The sequence below is a fragment of the Nelumbo lutea genome, chromosome 5 (assembly GCF_056320005.1).
Source record: "Nelumbo lutea isolate HS-2025 chromosome 5, American lotus-T2T, whole genome shotgun sequence".
NCBI lineage: Eukaryota > Viridiplantae > Streptophyta > Magnoliopsida > Proteales > Nelumbonaceae > Nelumbo > Nelumbo lutea.
The window spans coordinates 41891047-41899378 of NC_142688.1; the positions used below are offsets into that span (position 1 = coordinate 41891047).

The 8332-nt window shown below is 42.0% G+C and overlaps 1 pseudogene; it reads right to left on the reverse strand.

The window, feature by feature from the left end:
* Positions 1-3895: 3895 nt before the first annotated feature.
* On the reverse strand, positions 3896-4375 carry LOC148851967 (caffeic acid 3-O-methyltransferase 1 pseudogene; annotated as a pseudogene).
* Positions 4376-8332: the final 3957 nt, after the last annotated feature.

The following is an 8332-nucleotide window of genomic DNA, read 5'->3' on the forward strand; positions in this document are numbered from 1 at the left end:
CATAATAACGGGTGCTACTGAAGTGTAGGAGCAAGTTTGCATGGAATTAAACTCTCCAGTCTTAGGAGAGTTGGGATGGGAGTTGGACATTGAGCTGGTACTCGACTTCTCATCTGACAAGGGCATTCCTAAAACGCTTCAATCTGGTATAATTTTTCCCAAATTCCAAAAACACTAGACATATATTCTCTCGTTCGTAAAGCAAGTATGATCACAAAGTTCATATTTCCTGCTATCTCCTGTGTCCCTATGATTAGGGGTGTCAATGGACCAGTTTTGGATTGGACCCATCCAAACCAAAATCAATTTGGTTGGATTGGACAGACCAATAACATATATGAATTGGATCAGTCCAGACTTAATGGTCCAAAGTATTTATTGGATTGGGTTGGACATGGTCCATCAATACTGAATTTATATTAGATTGGATTGGATTGAGCCAATATCTGATTCATTGATAAAAGGTAAGAATATATGTGTAAATGGACCAAATTTGGATAATTTAAACAAATTTGAGCAGGTTATTAAATGGCCCAGACATTAATTGGACCAGTCCAAAATGATCAAAAATATTCATTAGATTGGATTGGACCTGATTTATTTATAATGGACTCACGTTGGACCAAATCCAGTGCAATTGACACTCTTACCCACGATGAAACACCAACACGCCAGTGACGGAAATCAATTGAAAACATCACCTGAAAATGTGCTTCTCTCATGATGACCACGTGGATAAGCTTAGCTTCCAATCTCCGGATGAAATAAAAAGCTTATCTTTTTGGGAAGACCTATCACCTATCCTTGGTCTTTTCTTTGAAAATAGACCAAACAAACAATATTTGAGAGGAAAGGACAAATTAATTATCATTAAGCTCGTGCAAGTGGACCATTTGGAGTCACTTGCATCACAATGGTTTTTTTTTTTTTTCGGAAAAGTATGGACAGTCCTAATGCAGATTTCTGATTTTAATGCAGAGTATTAAACATTCAAAATGGCAATAACCCACACTCTATGCACCCATGATCACCCGTGAATAGGCATCAATCTCAAGTTGGCACCAACCCCAACAGTGCTTTGGTCCTACAAATTCTGAACCTGTATTGAACCGTCATTCTTCCTTTTTTTTTCCATGTTTTGAATACAAAGATGATTTGACAGTCTGATAGGTTTGGTGTTTTCTTTTGAAGTTTCCAATATTATTTTACCTAAAATTAATACAAAAATATTAATAAATTAAACCAATAAATTTAATAGTTTTTCAAAATAATAATAATAAATTAGCATTAAGACAAAAAAGAAAACAAATTTGTCTAGGGAATAGGAAATTGACCATTCTCACAAAAACGTAATTTATATTGTGATTGGATAAACTAGACATAACCCAATAAATAATACTTGAATTGAACATAGATGGCTACCACTTAATTGGAAATGTCATAGAATTCCATCCTCAAAATTTCTTATAAAAAAAACCCATGCAGTGCATGGGTCCCGACTAGTTAATACATAAGGTTAAGAGAAACAAAAGCACTACCCCATTCAAAGAATGAGAAGTTGTTGGTAGTCTTCTCTAAGAAGCTTTGCAATGTCATTTGGAATTGGATGCATCGAGGTATAGGTGAAAAAGTTCCATTGATCAATACCTTTATTAGTGGAGCAGTTTGCAACACGGTTTCCTTCTTAGGCCCCTTTCACGTTTTGGTAAGTTGCTATCCCAGGTAAATGCAATTACCTAGGTAAGTTTTTCTTAGAAAACACTTATCCGAGTAAGTTTTTTTATTCATTTTCTTTTATTCCCCAGGAAAATAAGGGAATGGCCATTTTAGCCATAGAAATTCATTATTAAAAGAGGCATTTTTGTCCCATTCAAGTGTTGGCAACTTTCCCCTTGTGTGGGAAAGATATTTACCCATCTAAGAGATGGGTATCACTTTTCTGTGTAAATGATACCCAGGAAAATATAATTTCCCGGGTCCTCACATAAAGCTGACAAAAGAACATGGGATTATTGATCAAGGGGATTCCCATTGACCAACTTTTCCCCCTCTCAAAATCCAAAAAAAGAACATCCCCTTAGAGTGTGACAAAAATTAAAAGGCCTAGCCGGTCCCATTCTTTTAATTTGGAAAAATGAAAATGATGATCTTTTATAGCAAACTTCTCATTTCTCAAGGAGGATATCAACGAATGCCTTAATTATTACCACTCCACTTCAATAGCCATAATGCCTTTTGACTGAAATAAAACTGCAAATCATATCCAAGAGAATTGCAAATTAAAACATCTCCATGGGTGGAGGTTTAAATTCTTAAAAAGAGTGTGAATTTATATTCCATAGATATTTTAATTCATATGAATTAGGTAAATCTAAATACTCTGATTTGAGCATAGATTCAGAAAAATTTGGACATTGTACAGAGGCACCAACAAATTTTTATAGAAGGCAAGATGGAATAGTACTTTTTGCAGAAATTAAGTAATCATTTGCAAATTGCAAGATGGTGATGAAGGTGCATCTCTAGAATCTTTACAACCAAAATGGATTTGCAGGAGAGAAACTTCAAGAACAAATTTCTTAGAAAGATTCAACACAAAGCAATCATATATGTTCTATAACTTTTACTCAGAAAGGCAGTTGTTTTATGAAGATTTTTTTTTCCAAATTCTCACCCATACTTTAGCATTCTTGTGAGGATTTTACACTTGGCTATATAAATTCAACATAGCTTTCTCTTTTCCCTAATTGAGTTATAATTGTCATGTTGTTGAAGTCCTCAGGACTATTATGAATTAACGGTTGGCCACATATATACCCATTTGCTGTTGATGCTGATTTAGGAACTTTGGGAGCTTCTAGCATGGTTTTTGACTTTGAATACTGTGGAAAAGGACCACTATCCATTGTCATTCAATGGTCAGGTTTCTACTCTTCAAAAGAAAATAGGCTTAAATCCCTTTATTTTGTTTTTTCAATTATTAGTTTGGTTTGATGGCATTCGTGTAAAAAATGTCATTTTACACTTTCATCTGGAAGAATCATTAATAACTAATACACTTACAAACTAAAACTATAATGGATATCTTAGTAATGAGGCAAACTAAAGGGCTGGTCTCAGTAAATACATCAGTTAAAATATAGGGGGTGTCTTAGTAAATGACCCTAAAATGAGTTGGCAATAGTATTATTTGTTGGGTTTTCTCTCATCAGGAGGTTGAGTTTGTCATTTTCAACCCTATAGGATCCACGACTTCATAGCCTTGTAGGATGAATGCCATGCAGCCTTGTCAGATTTATGACCTTGTAGCCATATGGGATTTGCAACCTCACTATCTCATTAATCTTTTTGAGTAGGTACCTCTATGGCTCTTCATATGATGGTTCTAACATCTCTGCCTTGTAGCTCCTTTCCTTGTGGCTCCTCAAACCTCGGACCTCGGCCTCACATAGTATTTGGTCTTGTGGTTTTCTCTCTAACCTTGTGGGTAAAATACAAAACCACACCTGAAGTTTCTAACAATCATAAAAATCTCCCCTACAGTTTCACTTAATAAAAACCTCCCCTCTATTTTTGAAAAATTCAATAAATATCTCTATTCCGTCGACCAAAATGGAACACATTAAAGAAATGTCTCATCCTGGCAGCTGAGACAAGTCACCCTAACCAACTTGGCGGTACATCAGTTTCAGCCTTGGTAAGATAAATCTCCCCAGATCTATCCAACGATTTTGAAGATTCTGAACTAACACGAGTCTTATATGTGTCCTATTTAAGCGTATTACACAGAAACACACCATAATAACATGAATCAAATATGTACTTTATTCATTTACAATAAATGTCATAATGTACATCATGCTGATTGGAGCTAAGGGAATACATTGTCTAACACCTAATAAAGCAAGTTTATGATCACGAAGTTCATATGTGTTACAATCTCCTGATCAGTCCCCATGATGATCAACTTGTCCTGAATCATTAGAAGCAGGGGTTGAAGCGACATTCCATCCTGGTTGTTAGTGAAAAAAATGCAAACAGGAGCCAAGCCATAACGTCTTTCAACTTGGTCATTGTCTCGGTTGACGAGAGAGCATTTCAGAACAGAGTAGCTCGTCAATAGAGACATGATGCGGTCGAGCATGGTTGTTGCATCTAGGTTTACAATGTGAAGGTGCAAGGCAATCTTTGAAGCTGAGAGGTACACATCAAGGCCAACTCTAGATATGATCTCGAACACATCTAGTTCTGTAGTGACTTTCAAGGCCATAGGAAGCACTGAAGCACTTGCCAATTGCATGGCCGCCAATATACAGTTTTCTTCTTCTTTCTCTTCATTTGGGGTTTCGAAGTGATTACTGAGGATTAAAGCCATACTCACTATAGAGCAGAACTAGAAAGAAAGCTACACAGTTAGAATAAAGATAATCCCTCTCTCACGGCTCACAATCTCACTATTTATGAAATATATAGAGGCTCGTCCGTGATGCTAATGACATGTGATTTTAATGCGTGATGTGATTTGTAGTTTGATGGCAACCACTACTAGCCATTAGGTAGGGATTCTAGTTTTGAGACCAATACTGTTACGTAACTTGGACCACCATCCTCATAGCTCGGCCCAACCACCCACCACCTCTTATTGACTTGAGTGTCGGAGTACTTACCCAGGGATAACTCCTTGGGCCTCTAACTTCTTTCTTGATCACAGGTCTTGAAGCACGGCCTCTTCCTTGTAGCTCATCCTCACCCTGTCAGCAAGGACTATCTGTTTGCTCTCCTCAGTTTGTGCACCACCTCGGATTGTGTAGCATCAGATTGGCGTCGTCTGTGGGAAAGTACAAAAAGCCACCCTAAAAATCTTTTCTTACCACGCAATCAAGCAAGCCATCAAGATGCCCAAGAACCAGTCCGAGCATTCAACAGGCCGATCCCCATCTCAGGAGTCTCGCCACCGCAGTTCTCTACATCAAGAAATTCCACAGCCCCCAACTGTGATTGATCCTGAACAATTCCAAGTAATGCAAGAAAAAATTGACAAGATCTTCAAAATGATGGAGAACCTAGGACCCGTAGCACCGCCTAGAAAGACATGCACGAAGGATGGTCCTCATCTCGAGGACCCCAAAGCGCACCAAGCAGACAAGGGCATAGCGCGGTCCAACCAAGAAAAGCAGGATACAACAAGAAGGTCGGCCCCCTCCGTCCGCTCTCGTAGCAGGACACACCAAACCATGTGGATCCCGACCAAAGAGAGAATCGACAGACTGATGCCACTTCACGTGGTCTCCGTTGTCGATTCCAGCTCCGTGAAGGACCGCGTAGTGCGCCCCATGAGGGAAAGAGTGATGCACACTACGGCTCTAGACCAAAGGGATGACATGATTCGAGAACTCTGCCATCACTTAGAGGAGTTAGAGTGTAGCTAGAGAAGCATGACGCCAGTTGAAGATCGGTCGGTGCCACCACTTGTTTCCATGGCCAAGGAGTCACCTTTCACCCAGGATGTCAGAAACCCCCACTTGACAAGTGCGATGGACACACTGATCCCACCTACCATATCAAAGAATTTAAGGCTCAGTTAATGTTGCACGGATCCTCCGAGGGCTTGATGTGCAAAACTTTAGTGGCCACTCTCGCAGGTCCAACACTAACTTGGTATTCCTCCTTGCCCCCACGCTCAATAGCATCGTGGGATCAACTGGAGACCCAGTTTCACACTCAGTTCACAGCGAGTCAAAAGCATTGAAAGACCTCAGCCAACCTCATGCAAGTGCGATAAAGGAAAAACGAGTCCCTCACGGACTACCTGGCCAGATTCAATAAGGAAGCACTACAGGTTAGGAACCTGAACAAGTCCATGGCTGTCACCTCTATCTAGCATGGCCTCTACCCATCCCCATTCAACTTTTCCATCTCCAAACACCCTACACAAACCCTGGCTACACTGACAAGCCATGCACAGAAGTATATCATTGCAGTAGAAGCACAAACACAACTATGGGCTGAGGAAGAGAGTCCCGACAAGAGGAGGAGATTATAAGAGGCAAGACCGCTGACCCGACCACAAACCACAGACACCCCCGCCAACCTATTAGAACTTCACACCGCTCAATATGCCATAGTTTGAAGTCTTGAGGCAAATTCGTGACCTTAACTAGGTTCATTGGCCGAGAAAGTGAAAACGCAAACCAACAAGAGGAATCGCGACAAATATTGCGAGTTCTAGAAGATTGGACAAAAGCAAAGAAACTGAAACACACATTGGCCCGGTATTGCCTTATCCAGGCTCAACTCTATCGTAGGTCACATACTCTCCCCTACCTGAAATGCCTCTCCCTATCCGAGGTAGACTACATCCTCAGGGAGATCCACGAAGGCATTTGCAGAGACCATCCTGGCGCATGCATGTTGGCACACAAGGCACTCCGGCAAGGTTATTTCTAGCCGACGATGAAACAGGATGCAACCCAATTGGTTTGGAGATGCGACAGTTGCCAGCGACACTCCAATCTCCACCACAAGCCTGCAGTTCCCCTGAAGCCAATCACTAGCCCCTGGTCGTTTGCACAATGGGGGACGAACATCCTCGGCCCCTTTCCCACTGCGATTGCTTAGAAGAAGTTACTCCTGGTGGCGGTGGATTATTTCACCAAATGGGTAGAAGCCGAAGCTCTAGCGCACATTACTATGCATAATGCCTGAAACATTTTCTAGCATAGTATTGTTTGATGATTCAGTATTCCACTTATCCTCATCGTAGATAAAAATATATAGTTCACTGACCGAAAGTTCAAAGTCCTTTGCTCTGACCTAAAGATCGGCCATCGGGCCATGGTTGTACACTGACCCCAGACCACCTTGTTGCTCGGCCTAAAGACTCGGCTAGACCAAGCCAAGGGGAGGTGGGCTAAGGAACTGCCGAGCATACTTTGGGCATACGGGACTACTCTACGGGCAACCACCGGTGAGACCCTCTTTAGCCTGACCTACGGGGCCGAGGCTTTGGTTCTTGTAGAGATTGGTTCTCCAATCCTCTAGACTGAGCTCTTCGATGGAGACCAGAACGATGAGGACCTCCGTGCAGATTTAGACCTGATCGAAGAAGCTCGGGTCCGAGCATATGTCAGGATGGTAGCAAAACAACAGAGGATGACGACCTCATCCTCTACAAAGTCATAGTACCCACGCCTGGAGAAGGAAAGCTCGGACCAAATTGGGAAGGGCCATATAGAGTCACCAAGGTCCTGGGCCCGAGCACTTACAGACTCAAAGACCTTGATGGCAGACCAATTGTGAGGAGTTGGAACTTGGGAAATCTCAGGGTGTACTACTAGTAGACTTGCAAGTAATAAAAGTTTCCTTCCTTTTAAGCTATAACTTTGACCCCAAGGCACACACACGCCCACCACACACACCGCACATACACATGCTGAGCTGCACTGCCAAATGAGTTGACTCTAGCTATCCCCGAACGGCTGAGCCCATTACGCCCATCTGACTAGCGTATCACTGACAAAGCTACCCGACTCAGCTAACAATGGCTGAGCCTAAACGTGGACGAAGAACGCCCCTGCCCACCAAGGCCTGAGGGCGGTCGAGATACTCCGCACATCCTCCGGCTTAACGACCGAGCTAGCTACGAAAGGGCTAGCTCTAGAAGGGCCCCAAAGGCTTCTAAGACTGGAAACTAAGCATCCCATGGTTGAGAACTTGGGAAATGAAAGATCTCGGGGAACTACACCTCTGTTAGCACAAGAGCGGGGATGCCGAAGCATAAACCGAATGGCTATGCCTCGGCTAATTACACCTCAGCCATGACAAGACTAGGGATGCCAAGGCATAACCTAGCTTGCTATGCCGCGGCCAACTACATCTCAATCGGCACAAGACTGGGGATGATGAGTTGTTGCCCAACTGGCTATGCCTCGACCAACGAACTAAAATCATAGAATTACAAAGAGGTCACCCAAGGCACAACCTACTCCAACTAACAGAAAATGGTACAACAAGGCCAATAGAAAATTGTATAATAAGATGCCGAGGCATAGCCTAGCCTGACACACAATAGCCCGACCAGACTTGCCTTGACTAGGAAAAGAAAAAGGGAATAGGATAGCAACATATGGGTAGACAAAAGAAACTCTAAATATTCAACTCAAAATCATTCATTACATCACTTAAGGCTTGGCATACCGAGCCCTAGAAAAACTCAAAACAACAGAAAAAAGGGAGAGAAGGAAGCCGCTCAATCCTTGGCGGTAGAGTCAACAACACCATTAATGGTTTTGACCTCAACATTAGATCCCTCGATGGATCCTTGCGGAGAATC